This window comes from Natator depressus, chromosome 2 (genome assembly GCF_965152275.1).
Source record: "Natator depressus isolate rNatDep1 chromosome 2, rNatDep2.hap1, whole genome shotgun sequence".
In the NCBI taxonomy this organism is placed as follows: Eukaryota; Metazoa; Chordata; order Testudines; family Cheloniidae; genus Natator; species Natator depressus.
In genome coordinates, this window is record NC_134235.1 from 57,792,669 (window position 1) to 57,808,118 (window position 15,450).

The following is a 15,450-nucleotide window of genomic DNA, read 5'->3' on the forward strand; positions in this document are numbered from 1 at the left end:
ATAGAGTACAATTAATTTAATAATTAATCCACTAAAATTTGCATTGTTTTTAGGTTATAGCTAATTATGTAATTTTTTTGAGCATAAGCTTTCGTGAGCTACAGCTCACTTCATCGGATGCATCCGATGAAGTGAGCTGTAGCTCACGAAAGCTTATGCTCAAATAAATTGGTTAGTCTCTAAGGTGCCACAAGTACTCCTCTTCTTTTTGCGAATACAGACTAACACGGCTGTTACTCTGAAACATATGTAATTTTTATATACTCTTCAGCAGTTGTTATTTAGTGAAGCTGTGGAAGATTCAAGGTGAGCAGTGCCTACTAAGTCTTGATAGGTTTCAGAGTAACAGCCGTGTTAGTCTGTATTCGCAAAAAGTCTTGATAGGTACAAGTAATTATTCATGGATGATCAATTCCCCTCTCTCCCCCCCCACCCCGCCCAAATAGCCTACCTAAAAATGAATTTTGCACAATAGGCAACTGTAAACAAGGTTCTATGTGCATACTAAATTATACAAACATCATATGGGCTCCAAAGAAGTGCTTATTATAGGTTTAACATTATGCATTGTGAGTAATCCCATTGAGTTCAATGGGTCTATTCACATTGCATAAAGTTAAGTATGTGCCTGTGTCTTTGCTGGATTGGGCCCAAGATTTGTATGTGTACACAGTACCGCAAAGAAAAGGAATGTGTTTTAGATGAGATTTCAACAACAGAAACGTGTGATTTCAGTTGTATTCAAGGGGCATCAGAAGACTCAAAGGCATGGTAATGATTATAAAGCATATCACCTCCTTAGCTGATTTTGAATCCTGCCCATGCCAGCAGTGTTTATCAGTGGCCCTTTGTGAAATGAGTTGGTGATATCAAAATTCCCAGTAAACAACTGTCCAGGCCACCAAAACCACCGGTGGAAATGATAATCCTATTGGCAGTTCCAGTAGAGTGCTTAAGGAATTGAGTGTTCATGGAGACAAAATTTGCTTGCAGAGGCAATTCTTTTGGAGTAGAGTGGAAGTATATTAGTGATCTAGTGTGCAGAAGGAAGCACTGTTGCTGTATGTTACTGTACTTGTGTGGATAAAGAGAGGACTTCATTAACTAGAGGTCAGTCTAGTATCTTTCATGGACATTCATTTAAACAAAACCCTACACAGAAAGCTCCTCTGACTGTTTATATTTTGGATGTTCTTAAAATTTAATTTAATTATACAACATTGTCTGGTGGCAGAATTGTGACATCACTGAAGTAAATTAACCCTCATAATTCTGTTTACTTCAGTTCATTTGTAAATATATTCCTATGGAGTCATAAAGCTGTATTTTTCCTTTTATAGCTATGATCTCACAAGCTGTGAGTGATGATCTCACCCAGGTGAAATATATCTGTGGGAGATCTATGGGAGCTGCAGCTGGTCAACCCCTCTCAGGATTTTGTCCTGTATTATTAAGAACATTGACGTATATGTGCTCTTGTTTTTGGAATATCTAGACAATCCTGTTCCAAGTGGAGAAAAAGCTATGGAACAATGAACTAAATTTGTCTTCAACTTTTTTCCTGCTTAAATTGTAGCTCAAAGCTTTTAGTTCATTAAGAACAATGGTTATCAACATTTGGTTCACTTGTTCGTCAGCCTGTGTCAAATATTTCTCAGCCCTCTGGCTGAACAGTTGTGTTTATGTAGTGGTCACGTTGAAAATGTCAAATGACCCTTCAGCCTTTACTGAGAAACATTATCTGTTCAATTAATGGGCCATAAAATGATTTAGGTAAAAGACAAGTCTGCAATGCCTTCAGAAATCCAAGAGGAGAAAGCTAATACTGCCTAATTTCCCAAACTTCAAGGCTATAAAAGGTTTAGGAAATGTAAAATATCACTTGCACAGGATTCTGGATAACACTTTAGGAAATCAGAAACTAAAAGGGAAGGAAAAGTGCAGTATCCTATGAAGGCTAAAACACACATTAATGCATGCACTCACACACACAATCTGGTTTTTTTGGAGTGCTGCATTTTACATACTTTCTAGATAGCATGACTGAAGAACAAGAAGGTCAAGTGATCTGCATTCAGACATTGGTCAGTGGCTGTAGGATTAAAACCAGCACCTTCGTGGCTCCCACAAGCCACTAGATCAAACCTCTTCGACGGTTTTTACTCAGTGTTAGTTTACTACACTTCATAGACATTGTTCTACTACAAAATAATATAGTAGGTGTCTTTGTTGGTTTATACGGAAGTTTTAAAGAAAAACACAAAAAACTAAGGATTTGGCTCCCATTGGCTTCAGAAAGAGATTTGCTTGAATAAGGACTGCAGGATCATGTCCTAATTTTCCTAAACAAACAGTGATACTGAGCACCAATGGCATATACACACGGACACCCTCACCAGAGTTTCTGGATTTTAGTGAATTCTCTAAGGCCTATGTCTGCACTGGCACTTTTGTTGTCAAAATTTTTGTTGCTCGGGGGTATGAAACACCCCCCCCCCCCTTAATGCCAAAAGTTTTAACCATGAAAAGCGCCGGTGTGGACAGCATTTTGTCAGCAGGAGCCGCGCTTCTGGTGACGAAGCCACCGCCCCTCATTGGAGGTGGTTTTATTTTGCTGTGGGGAGAGCTCTCTCTCAGCCATAAAGAGCAGCTACACAGTACATCGTACAACGGTGCGGCTGCAGTGGCCATTGTAAGGGGCGCAGTGTAGACATAGCCTAAGACACTTGTCCTTGGCTTGAGGATTTTTGTCCTGGGTAGTTTACAACATTAGGCTTAATCCATCAGTTCTCAGTAACTCACTAGCTTTCAGTTAGATATGATATATAGTGATTATATCACTTCCATTTATGAGGAGTCAGAAATGGTAGTGTAATCCTTGCATGTTTTCCCTTGGGCTATCCTGCAGGAAGCACACTACTGAAAAATCTGAAGGGTACGTCTACACAAGAAATACAACAAGAGCACAGCTGCGTCTACACCGATGTAGCATGAGTGCAGATACTTGCTACAGCAACGGAAGGGGTTTTTCCATCACTGGAATAAATCCACTCAAGAGGAGAGAGTTAGGGTGATGGAAGAATTCTGGCATCCTAGTGATGTCTACACTGATGCTGGGGTTGATTTAACTACATATCTCAAATGTGAGTTTTTCATACTCTTGAGAGAGGTAGCTATGGCGACCAAAGTTTTAGGTCGACCATGCCTCAAAGAGCAGTCAGAATCAACATGAGAGAGACCAATTTTAGCTCTCCTGTTTTCCCCTTCTTTATTTCTGTCCACTTTACTTAGTGTCTTACCTACTGGCAAGGCCTCATGTACATTACTACAAGCTGGATTCAAATTCTGCAGCAAGGCCACTGGGTTTTATGGCATTTGGGTGTGGAAATTCTGTGGCAGTTTCAGGTAAATTAAAAAAAGGAAGGTATTTGTTTAATTAAATGTGAAAATGAATGACAAGCTCAGTATGGTGTTATTTATTTATTTTCGATGTCCAATGGACTGCAGATTTTTGTACTGACAATATATTGCATACTGTCATTGTAGGAAGACACCAGGGAGAACTCTGGCTTTTGACACATGGGAGATTATGAGAGGTGCTTTGGGACGAGTGTATTAGCCAGATGGTTCTGCTAAAATGATCATCAGTCAAATAGTTAACAGTGCTGATACTTTAATTGTTGTCTTTAGGTTCCATTACATTTAGGTGAATGGGACAGTTTACACTTCTCTTAGAGCTATTATTTCAGGCTGTATACAGATTCAGGAAATCCCCAATGCATCAGAATACCTTCAGTTCACATGTGGAAGGTTTTCATCACAACCATAAGGACCTTAAACTTAGGCTTTGTCTATGTTGTGTTTTTGTTTTCTCATCAGTGCAACCCCTGGTATAGATATGTTGCACTGGTGTAAACTAGTGTAACTAATGGGTAACCCACATTGGTCTAAGTTCTGGTTTATGGTGCAATGCATTTATAATAAGGGTTTGAACTAGTGTGGCTACATTTGTGTAACTCTACCAGTGCAAAAAGGGAGTGCAGAGAAAACAGTGTGGACAAGGCTTTATTTCTCGTTAAAATGGAAACTTAAAATCTGGAGCAAATTCTACAGCTATGGAACTGTGCAGTACATGGGGCCCTATTGTTTGTATTCATATTCAGTCTTGATCTGCAACTTTGCCACCTTGTGCTGTGATATTTTTCGATCTCACAAGTTCACAGCATCCGGCCTAATTAGCTCTTGAATGATTATTGGGATCATGTAGGATGTGCGATTAGTGATTCAGTAGGTGGCACTCTTCCATCTAAGTCACTACGGATGAAACAATCACAGTTTGATGAGATATAAAACCAAGGACCTAATCACTTGTGATCATTAAAAACCGCAAGGTTCTTTTTCATAGGACTGTCCTGGCCAACTTCCAAATCAGGTAATTACATACAAACTACTTAAAGTCTCCTTTCAGTTTTAATTGGTTATGTTCTTTTTCACTTCCTGTTTTAGACTATTGTGTAGCATTGCTTCATACTGCATACTCCAGAGATGGATTTTAGTGGTGTGTGAAGTGATCCATCAATATCCCTTACCTACATTAACCAACAGGTTTGGTGTGCTTAATTAATTAATATTAGCAAAACTCTTTGAGATCGTTGGATGATGCAAGCTGTAATTATTATGATTATTATTATTTATTATGTATTAATTGAACAGTTTGTGCCACTGGGATTCTGCAAATACTGCTTTTAAAAATGAAGTATAAAATTGAGACTTAAACCACTCATGATTTCCCAGGAAACTTTTTGCAAGAGCTGGGATTTAACAATGGAGCCCTGATTCCAGCTTGGGCTATATTCTGCCCACCTAACACTTTGAGAAAAGTAATACAGTTATTCTAGTTACCTATGCCCTCAGTTATATCGAGATTTTGCATGTACTCTGTTGATCAACACTTCTAATAAAAGTGGTGTATGGCTGCCACCTACAGGATTTGAAGAAAACTTCTGCTCGTCTAGTGAGCAAAACCTCCACACAGGTTCTAAATCACAAGTGCAATGACTGGAGGCGTGAGGGGGACATTTCCCATCCAGTTTTCAGGCGGAGTAGGGACAGCAATCTCTTTCCCCTCCAATTTTAAGCCTGTGGAGGAAGGGAGGGAAGAGGAAGCCAGTTCCAGACCCCAGCTTAGCAGTAGGTTCAGCATTCTCCTTCCCTCCCCTGTGTGGCCCTGCAGGGGCAGCCCAACCATGGCAGAGAATTACAGGCAGCACCAGACTCAGACATTAGGGGGCGCTAAAGGGAAGAATCCAGCTTCCCTCCTGCTGGCTGCTCTGTGCTCTCACATATAGGGGAAGGAAGAGCCCCTCTTCCTGCAGGCCTGGAGCGCATGGCAGGAGGCAGGAATCTCCTGCCAGCCTTCTTCCCAATGGAGGGGCTGAGGGGGGAAGATAGTGTTGGAAGGAGAATGACAAACCTCCTATTGGGGAGCCTGGACCCAAAGTGGGGGGTGGATCCAAGCACTGGTGGATCACAAGGGACGTTTCACCAACATCAACGTGGGATGGCCGGGAAAGGTACATGACGGTCGGATCTTCAGGAACTGGTCTGTTTAAACGGCTGCAGGAAGAAATTTACTTCCCAGACCAGAAAATAACTGTTGGGGATGTTGAAATGCCTATAGTTATCCTTGGGGACCCAGCCTACCCCTTAATGCCCTGGATCATGAAGCCGTACACAGGCACCCTGGACAGTAGTCAGGAGCTGTTCAACTATAGGCTGAGCAAGTGCAGAATGGTGGTAGAATGTGCATTTGGACGTTTAAAGAGTCGCTGGCACTGTTTACTGACTCGCTCAGACCTCAGCGAAACCAATATTCCCACTGTTATTGCTGCTTGCTGTGTGCTCCACAATCTCTGTGAGAGTAAGGGGGAGACGTTTATGGCAGGGTGGGAGGTTGAGGCAAATCGCCTGGCTGCTGAATACGCGCAGCCAGACACCAGGGCAGTTAGAAGAGCACAGCAGAGAAGCTTTGAAAACCAGTTTCATGACTGGCCAGGGTACTGTGTGACCCTTCTGTTTGTTTCTCCTTGATGAAAACCCACCCCCTTGGTTGCCTCTAAATTCCCTGTAAGCCACCCGCCCTCCCCCCTTCGATCACAGCTTGCTTGCAAAGGAAATAAGGTCACTATAGTTTACAAAACATGTATTCTTTATTAATTGATTATAAAAATAGGGAGATAACTCACAAGGTAGCCCTGGTGGGGTGTGGGAGGAGGGTAGGAGGGAAGAAAAAGGCCACTTTAAAACTTCTTGAATGCCAGCCTTCTGTTGCTTGGGCTGTCCACTGGGGTGGAGTGGTTGGGTGCCCGGAGCCTCTCTCCCCCGCACGTTCTTCGGCATCTGGGTGGGGAGGCTATGGAACTTGGGGAGGAGGGAGAGGGGTTAAACAGGGGCTGCAGCGGCAGTCTGTGATCTTGCTGCCGTTCATGAACCTCCACCAGACGCCGGAGCATGTCCGTTTGATCCCGCAGTAGCCCCAGCGTTGCTTCCTGCCTCCTCTGATCTTCCTGCCGCCGCCTCTCCTCATGTTCATCGGCCACTGTCCTGTACTCTGCTATTGTGTCCCTCCACACATTCTGCTGAGCTCTGTCAGTGCCGAACGACTGCATGAGCTCAGAGAACATTTCATCGCGCGTGCGTTTTTTTCACCGCCTTATCTGAGATAGCCTTTGGGACGGAGGAGGGAGGCTTGAAACATTTGCAGCTGCTGAAGGAAAAAAAGGGAGTGAAGTATTTTAAAAGATACATTTTACAGAACAATGGCTATACTATTCACATTACGTAGCACATGTGATTTTGGTACAAGGTCGCATTTTGCATTTTATATTGAGTGCCTGCAGCTTTGGTGTTAGAGATCACACACACAGTGCCGGGCAACAGAATTCGGCTTGCAGGCGGCCACGGTAAGCCATAGTCTTTCGGCTTCTGCAACCTTCATAACAGCAGCACCCTCCTCTCCCATATCAAGCAAAGCACGTTGAGTTGGCCATTTAGTGCTGCGGTTTTCCTGTTAACATGCAGCAGCAGAAACCAAACTAACCGGCCCCGCATCCAATTCTCTGGGATGATTGCTTTACCTCTCACCCCACCATGTGGCTGGTATCAGGGAAGATCCCAGCTAGCCAAACGCAAACAGCTCAGTGCCAATGGCCCCCCTCCCCTCCACCGCGTGGCTAACTGCGGGAAGGATTTCTTTTCAGCCACAGACAAACAGCACAGTAGGAACGGCCACCTCTGAATGTCCCCTTAATTAAATTCCCCTATTTCAACCAGGTTACCATGAACAATATCACTCTCCTGAGGATAACACAGAGAGATAAAGAACGGATGTTGCTTGAATGCCAGCAAACACCGGGACCATACACTGCCAGGCTTTGTCATGCAGTGATACCAGATTACTTGTTACTAGCATGGCGTGGTAAAGTGTCCTACCATGGAGGACGGAATAAGGCTGCTCTCCCCAGAAACCTTCTGCAAAGGGTTTTAGATTTCCTCCAGGAGAGCTTCATGGAGATGTCCCTGGAGGATTTCTGCTCCATCCCCAGACATGTTAACAGACTTTTCCAGTAGCTGTACTGGCCACGAATGCATCCCAAGTCCTCAGGGCTACTTAACCATTAAAAAACGCTTGCTTTTATAACATGTATTATATTTTAAAAGGTACACTCACCAGAGGTCCCATCTCTGGCTTCATTGGGTTGGGAGGGTATTTCAGTCAGGGTGATAAAAAGATCCTGGCTGTCGGGCAGAATGGTGTGCTGTGTGCTCTCCTCAAGCTTGTCCTCCTTCTCCTCATCTTCCCCATCCGCAAAATCCTCAGGCATGGCGGAGAGTACCTCATCATCAGAGTCCACGGACAAGGATGGGGTAGTGGTTGCAGCCCCCACTAGAATTGCATGCAGCTCAGTGTAGAAGCGGCATGTCTGGGGCTCTGTCCCGGAGCATCCGTTTGATTCTTTGGTTTTCTGGTACGCTTGTCTGAGCTCCTTAAGTTTCACGTGGCACTGTGTTGCATCCCTGCTGTAGCCTCTGTCCCTCAAGGCCTCAGAGATTTTTTGAAATGTTTTGGCATTTCATCTTTTGGAACGTAGTTCTGATAGCATGGATTCCTGTCCCCATACAGCGATCAGATCCAGTACCTCCCGTTCGGTCCATGCTGGAGCTCTTTTTTGATTTTGGGACTGCATGGTCACCTGTGCTGATGAGCTTGCCTGGCCAAACAGGAAATGAGATTCAAAAGTTCCTGGGGCTTTTCCTGTACACCTGGCCAGTGCATCCGAGTTCAGAGTGCTGTCCAGAGCGGTCACAATAGTGCACTGTGGGATACCTTCGAATTGCGTCCACGCTAACCCTAATTTGAAATGGCGATGTCGATTTCAGTGCTATCCCCTCATTGGGGAGGGGTACAGAAATTGGTTTTAAAAGCCCTTTATTTCGAAAAAAATGGCTTCATTGTGTGGACAGGTGCAGGATTAATTCGATTTAACGCTGCTAAATCCAACATAAACTCGTAATGTAGACCAGGCCTTTGCCTGCTCCTGAAAGCTCACTGTGCATGGAACTCCCACTAATGCTGGTGGAGTTCTACATGCGGAATCAAACCTGAAGGCTCCAGTTTTGCAAGGATCTCTGCATGGAGAGATCTCTGGATGGAGAGACCCCTGCACCAAGACCAGTTGAAGTCCAACCACAATCTGATTACAAGATTAGGCATATGTGTGTGTATGCCATGGAGGGTGAGGTGCTATGGGAATAGTGGACAGAGGTTTCCCTTAAACAGGAGGAGGGGGAAACCTGTGATGTCCTCCAGGCAGAACCACAGTAACATGCAGTAAGTGCAACATTCAGATTCCTCAGAGGTTTCAAGTTACTAAAACTAAAACTCTGCTAATTTTTATTCCAGACCTTGTAGTGACTATCCTAGCAGAACATCAGTCAATCCAGGAGTCCTTTATGGCTTCAGGCCTGGGCACCATTGTTTGAGCTGGTCCTGTGAGAAATGTTTAAGATCTAAGCTCTTTCGGGCAGGGTCTGTTATTTGCTATATATTTTTGTACAGTACCTAGTCTAATGGGCCTTCAATCTGGGTGGTCTCTCTAGGACCTAGAGGCTAGGTGAAATGTAAATGTTAAATAAATAACATTACCTACAAGATTGGTTTCACAAATTTCCAAGAAACTGGGAGTTCCAGAGTAAGTATTGCGGGTTGTGCTATTATACTCTTAGAGACTGTCCTCCATATTTCACCCAGAAGGTGAAATGTGGTTTCTCAATATGCTTTTTTTTACGAGAAGACAATTCCTTAGAAGCTACGGGTCCAATCTGGCTCCCACTGAATTCCGGGATAATTTTGCTACTGAAGTAAATGGTAGCAGACTCAGACTGTAATTTTGTATGCTTCTTATACATAAACTCATCACAGGCAGGCTGAGTGGTAACAGGAGAAAAAGCCAAGCAAAGATTGCTCAAATAAGTACAGTAACTCCTCACTTAAAGTCTTCCCGGTTGACGTTGTTTCGTTGTTACGTTGCTGATCAATTAGGGAACATGCTCATTTAAAGTTGCACAATGCTCCCTTATACCGTCGTTTGTCGTTTGGCAGCCGCCTGCTTTGTCCACTGCTTGCAGGAAGAGCAGCCCGTTGCAGCCAGCTGGTGGGGGCTTGGAACCAGGGTGGACTGGCAGCCCCCCCATCAGCTCCCCTAAGTTCCCTGTGCAGCAGCCGCCCAGCAGGCTACCAATTGCCGGCAGTTCAGCTGTCCCTCCCCACTCTGCCATGTGCTGCTCCTGCCCTCTGCCTTGGAGCTGCTCCCGGGAGCCTCCCGCTTGCTGTGCAGGGGAGGAGGGAGGAGGGGGGCTAATGTCAGGGTGTCCCCCTCCCCCCTACTCCTGCCCCCTGTTTACCCCTTCTCCATATAGAGCAGGGTGGGGACAGGACAGGGCTCAGGACAGAGAGAGCCTGCTGGCCTCAGCTGCTGTCTCAACTGCCTGATTTTTTTAAAGGCAATATACTTGGAATGGGGTCAGCGTACTTAAAGGGGCAATGCACATCTCTCTCTCCCACACACAGGGTGCAGGATAGATTCACACCCCAGATTGCCATGAACTACTTGCTCATGTCAACAAACCCTACAGCATATATGTTATTGTTTTTGCTCTCTGTTTGGATCAGTACAACTTTTAGAACAGGAAAATAATGAATGATGACAGTGAATAAGGTATGGTGAACAAGGTACTTCTGTTACAACTTTTAAGACAGCTCATCATTTGTGCTGCAATTAGGTGAAACTTCTGAGATTTGTGAATACTTTCATAAATAGCTAGAGGTTGTCCAAACATCTGCAAATAACGAAAAGGACTCTACAAATGTTAGCAGCATGAAGTCAGCAAGTTAATTTGCAAATATATTTTAAAATTTCTTCATTTTTTAGTTGCTCTATGACAGACTGTTCAAGTATTTGGCCTAAACTGCAGATACTGTGACTGACTGGGATAGGAACAATATTTTTAATGCAATGCCATCATTTTACAGATCTGTCTAAAGAGGGTTATCATTATTTCTTACGTCTGTAAAAAGAGGAGGGAAACGCACACTAGAGCTTTCTGTAATAGAGCAGATGAGTTTGTTTGATTATTTTCCTCCAAAACAGAAATTTAAAAGAATCTCAGTGCTGCAGGATCCACAGTATAACAATATAAACTACTCTTTAAAATAATTAGTTTGCCGAATTTAGTGATCAGGTTGGTTATAAACTAAAATCATGGTTGGTAAATCTCACTTAGGGTAAACAGTACATGGGAAAACTTTTACATTCCTAGAAGGGAAACATCAGTCTAGTCTTACTTTAAACTTTACTCATCAGCAACAATGTAAAGTTTCAGAGTAGCAGCCGTGTTAGTCTGTATTCGCAAAAAGAAAAGGAGTACTTGTGGCACCTTAGAGACTAACCAATTTATTTGAGCATAAGCTTTCATGAGCTACAGCATCCGATGAAGTGAGCTGTAGCTCACGAAAGCTTATGCTCAAATAAATTGGTTAGTCTCAACAATGTAAAGTAATTTGTCCATTTGTATATAATGTTGGTTAGGCACAAATTAATCCAACCTGTTTAGCAAGAAGATATTAACAAAATTACAGTATTAAAAAAATGCTCATCTAGGCCAATCCATTTCCCCTCCAAACTTGCCAAAAATTTAAAGTAAAAATCCCTGTTTTAGGCTCAGATGAAGTGTGTGATGTTTCAGCCTGAAAATATGTATTTTCCCAAGTGTCATACATCTTTGCCAAATTTTTTCTTAGAAATACTCTCTCCGCCTTGGTAGTTGTCGCTTCAGCATTGTCAGCAATATTGAATTGAACTATTGTATTTTGTATGTTACTGTTGGCCTGGAGTGGGCACTTGATGTACAAGTGGAGAGGAACACGCTGTCCCTGCCCTGAAGATTTTACAGTCTGCTGCAGTGGTTCTCAAACTTTTGTACTGGTGACCCCTTTCACACAGCAAGCCTCTGAGTGTGACTCCCTTTATGAATTAAAAACACTTTAAAAATATTTAACACTATGATAAATGCTGGAGGTGAAGCGGGATTTGGGGGTGGAGGCTCACAGCTCACGACCCCCCATGTAATAACTTCGTGACCCCCTGAGGGTCATGACCCCCAGTTTGAGAACTCCTGGTCTAGAGGGCCAAAGCCTTCAATGATGTATTTATATGCTTAACTTTGTGCACCTGAATCGCCCTACTGAGTTCTGCTCATCCCTGTCCTCTGACTTCAGTGAGACTATTCATGTGTGTGAAGTTAAGCATATGTGTCTTTGCAGGATCAGGGCCTAAACAGACAACAGATAGGGGAAAGAGGGAACAATGCACTGGTATAGTACTGACAACTGCTGTGAGCCACATAATGCTGGCTAGTGTGCAACTGTGTGCTTTTGGGAAATGGAGAAATTCAATAATTTTTGGTGGTGGAAAAGCACTGCAATTGCCTCTTTAAATTTCACATGAGATAGAAATGGACACTTGTAAGGATGTATGTATTTCTTGTAGTTCTTGTATTGCACAATGTACCTAGATAACCTATATGTATATATGTAGTATATCTAGTAAGAAAAAAAAGAAACTATTTTGAGCTCTGCTACAATAACTACGAGAGACAGAATGGCTACCTCAATCGGCAAAAATGTTAACCAGCAACAAGTCAAAGGAAAGACAACCTATAATGTCCCTGTTGTTGAGAGAAGATGTTCTCAGACTCTGGGAGTTGCTTCAGTCCTGCTGTCCAGTGTGCTCATCATTTGGGATGGCTTTCTCCATCTGGAGCCTCAGCAACATGGCACTGGGGACATTGGCGAAGGCCATAGTTATTTTGGACTCAGTAGACTCCTTGAACCCAAGGGTCCTCTCAAAACCCTCAGAGAAAGGGCAACTATTTCTTCATGACCCAGAGTGGTGGTTTGAGTGCCAGACTTGCTTACAATGCGTTTGCAGGCCTTCATTTTCTCCTTGCTGGGTTTGTTGGTGCACCTGATTCCACCTGTCAGGCATTTAGAAAACAAGTCCTACATGAGGCTGTTCTGGATGCCAGAGTTCAGTTGTAGCTTAGGCCATTTCTATACTACGGGCACTCTGGTGGTATAGCTATAGCTCAGTAGTCATGTTGCCATAACCCGTCCTGTAGACACTCATTACAGCAAAGGAACAGGTTTTTCCATCTGTAGGAACACCACCTCTCCAAGTGATAGTAGCTAAGTCAATGGAAGCATTTTTCTGTCAGTCGAGCTGCATCTACACTATAGTTAAATCTGTGCAACTGTGGGTGTAGACCAGACTTTAGAGACACCATTCATTTTCCGGTCTGGTCGTGAGGTTGCCCAACTGCATGCTGCCTCTCACTCAGGGCAGATTGTAAAGACACAGTCTAGCCCTTAATATTCTTGTGAGAGATTGTATTTGTCTTAGTGTATCTAGGCAGGCAAATCAAGATGGAGACAATTGTTTTATTTACTTCATGTAATACTGGAGAAAAAAAATAAACTTCCTGCCTTTCAGTTTTACTGTCAGTCTGGGGTTTCTCAGACAGGTGTTCTGCTTTAATATACAGTAGCATACTTCTTTATTTTTAATTAGAAATAATCACTAAAAGTGTTAGCTGTTTTGGATGTCTGATATTTTTTCTGGATACCCAAGCAGCTGTCCTGGTGAGAGGGGTGTGTTGTCGTTAATTAAAAGGAAAAATAGTCTTCAGATTAAAGTATAGGCCTAGGAGCCAGGGGTTCAGAGACAGACTTTCTGTGTGACATGGACAAATTACTTACATGGGATTTTTCAGAGATGCTGAACACCTGCGATCCCTATTGTCTTCAGCAGAACAGTGCTCAGCATATCTGCAATTCATACTATTAACTTCTCTGGACTCAGCATTGCAGTACCTAACTTTAGGCACTCTGATTTAGGCACCCAGGCTTCCTGTACAATGCTTGAGACTGGGATCTACAAAAGCCGGCACGCTGAACTGGGAGTTGCCTAAACTAGCCAATAGAAAATGCTGAAAAGAGGGGGGTGGCCTAACCTGCACCCTTCAAAAGCAGTTAAGTGCCTAACTCAGGCCAGAGGGAGGTGCCTGGAGTTAGTTGTCTAAGCCAGGTCAGCCCTTTTTCAAGAAAGGCTGTGGTACATGTGTGCACATAGACGTCTTCTGCATGCTCCTATTGAATCCTGGGAAGGCAGCTGAAGGCCCCTCCCCAGCCTAAGGAGAGGAGCCACTGAACTCAGGGTTCAACTGAATGCGGGGGACAACAAATGAATAAAGAGGATGGGCGTGGGGGGTCATAATAAGGGATCCAGAGGCTGACACCGAGCAGAGAACCCCAGACAGCACCCACTGCTCCTCATAGGTGTCTAGGGAGCCAGCAGATGCTGCCCAGGGAAACTCTGCCTGGATATGTGATTGAAGGGAGGAATGGAAGTAGGCCCCACAGTCACAGAGCATCTCCCCGTCCAGCATCCTCCTCCTGGTTTTATATATGGCCACCTTGGCCAGTGCCAGGAGCAGGTTGACAAGGAGGTCTCATGACTTTGTGGGGCCACGGATGGGGTGTGTAAAGATCAGGAGGTGCGGGGAAAAGTGCAGCCAGAACCTTAGGAGAAGGCTCTGGAGGAGCTAGAAAAGAGGCTGCAGCCTGGTGCCCTTCAGTTAAATGTGTGCCAGGGTCTCTCTCACACTGCAGAAAGGGCAAGCACCAGGGATAGGGGTGAACTGTGCCAGGTACATGCCTGTGCTCATGGCTCCATGAAGGAGCTGCCAACTGATATTCCGAGCAGGCCAGGGGATGAAAGTGGAATACAGGCTGGCCCACCAGGGTTCCTCACCCTCCACAGGTGGGAGAAGGTCAAGTCACTTAGTGTGAGGGAGGGACACAAGGGTGAGGAAATGGAGCATGAGCTTGTACAGATATGCCCCTGGTGCAGTTTGAAAATGAACCGGCTAAAGATCACGCAGCCAGCTCAGATTATGCAGGGTGGGAGCCGATGAGGCTAGCAGGGCAGGGGCCTGATGAAAAGATCCAGAGCACCAGGGGTGAGGGGTGAGCGGGGAGCACCCTCCTGCAGGACCTGCTCAAGGAAAGCCCGAGAAGCGGGCAGTAAGCCTCCCCTCCCCTCCTGGGGTAACTTCCAGGGAGTATGAGGGGTGGAGAGCCCCATGTGCCGAGTGAGTGCCAGGGGATCCACCCAGTCTCTCTGGTCACAGTCCAGGAGGCCTCTAATCCTAGTGGTTCCTCCACCACCAGCACACTGAGTTGGGGATTGTGTAGCAGGAGATCTACCCCCTTGGTGACCACCACTGACCTGATTGCTGAGACCAGGTTCCAGGTCTGGAGGAGATCCTGGTAGAAGACCGGCAGCTCGGAGCGGTCTCATGGAAGACCCCTCGGATGGAGAAAAAAGAGCTGCAGGTCGCATCGAAGCCCTCAGAGGCGGCAGAAGAAGGCATGTGCCAACACTCTCCATGCTGGACTTCCTAACAAAAGCCAGCACATTGAACTGGAAGTTGCCTAAACTAGCCAATAGAAAATGATGAAAAGAGGGTATAGCCGTTGCCTACCCTGCATCCCTCAAAGGCAATTAAGTGCCTAACTCCGGCCAGAGGGAGGTGCCTGGAGTCAGGCGTCTAAGCCAGGTCAGCCCTTTCACAAGAAAGGTGGTGGTGCATGTGTGCACATAGACATCTCCTGCATACAGGTGAGCCTCAACATTTTAAAATGGTCTCACTCCCTGTATTTAACTAAACAGATTTCTTTACATATTGTGGCACGAAAAAACCCAATGCGTTTGAATAAAATCTCAGACTCTCATCACAGGTCATTTGTTCTTTCTGCAAGAATCCAGTTCT

The 15,450-nt window shown here is 44.6% G+C and overlaps 1 pseudogene; it reads right to left on the reverse strand.

Annotated features, from left to right (window-relative positions):
• The window catches only part of LOC141981847 (uncharacterized), a 56,750-nt pseudogene extending 41,682 nt beyond the window's left edge, over window positions 1-15,068 (reverse strand).
• Between the last annotated feature and the right edge of the window lie 382 nt (window positions 15,069-15,450).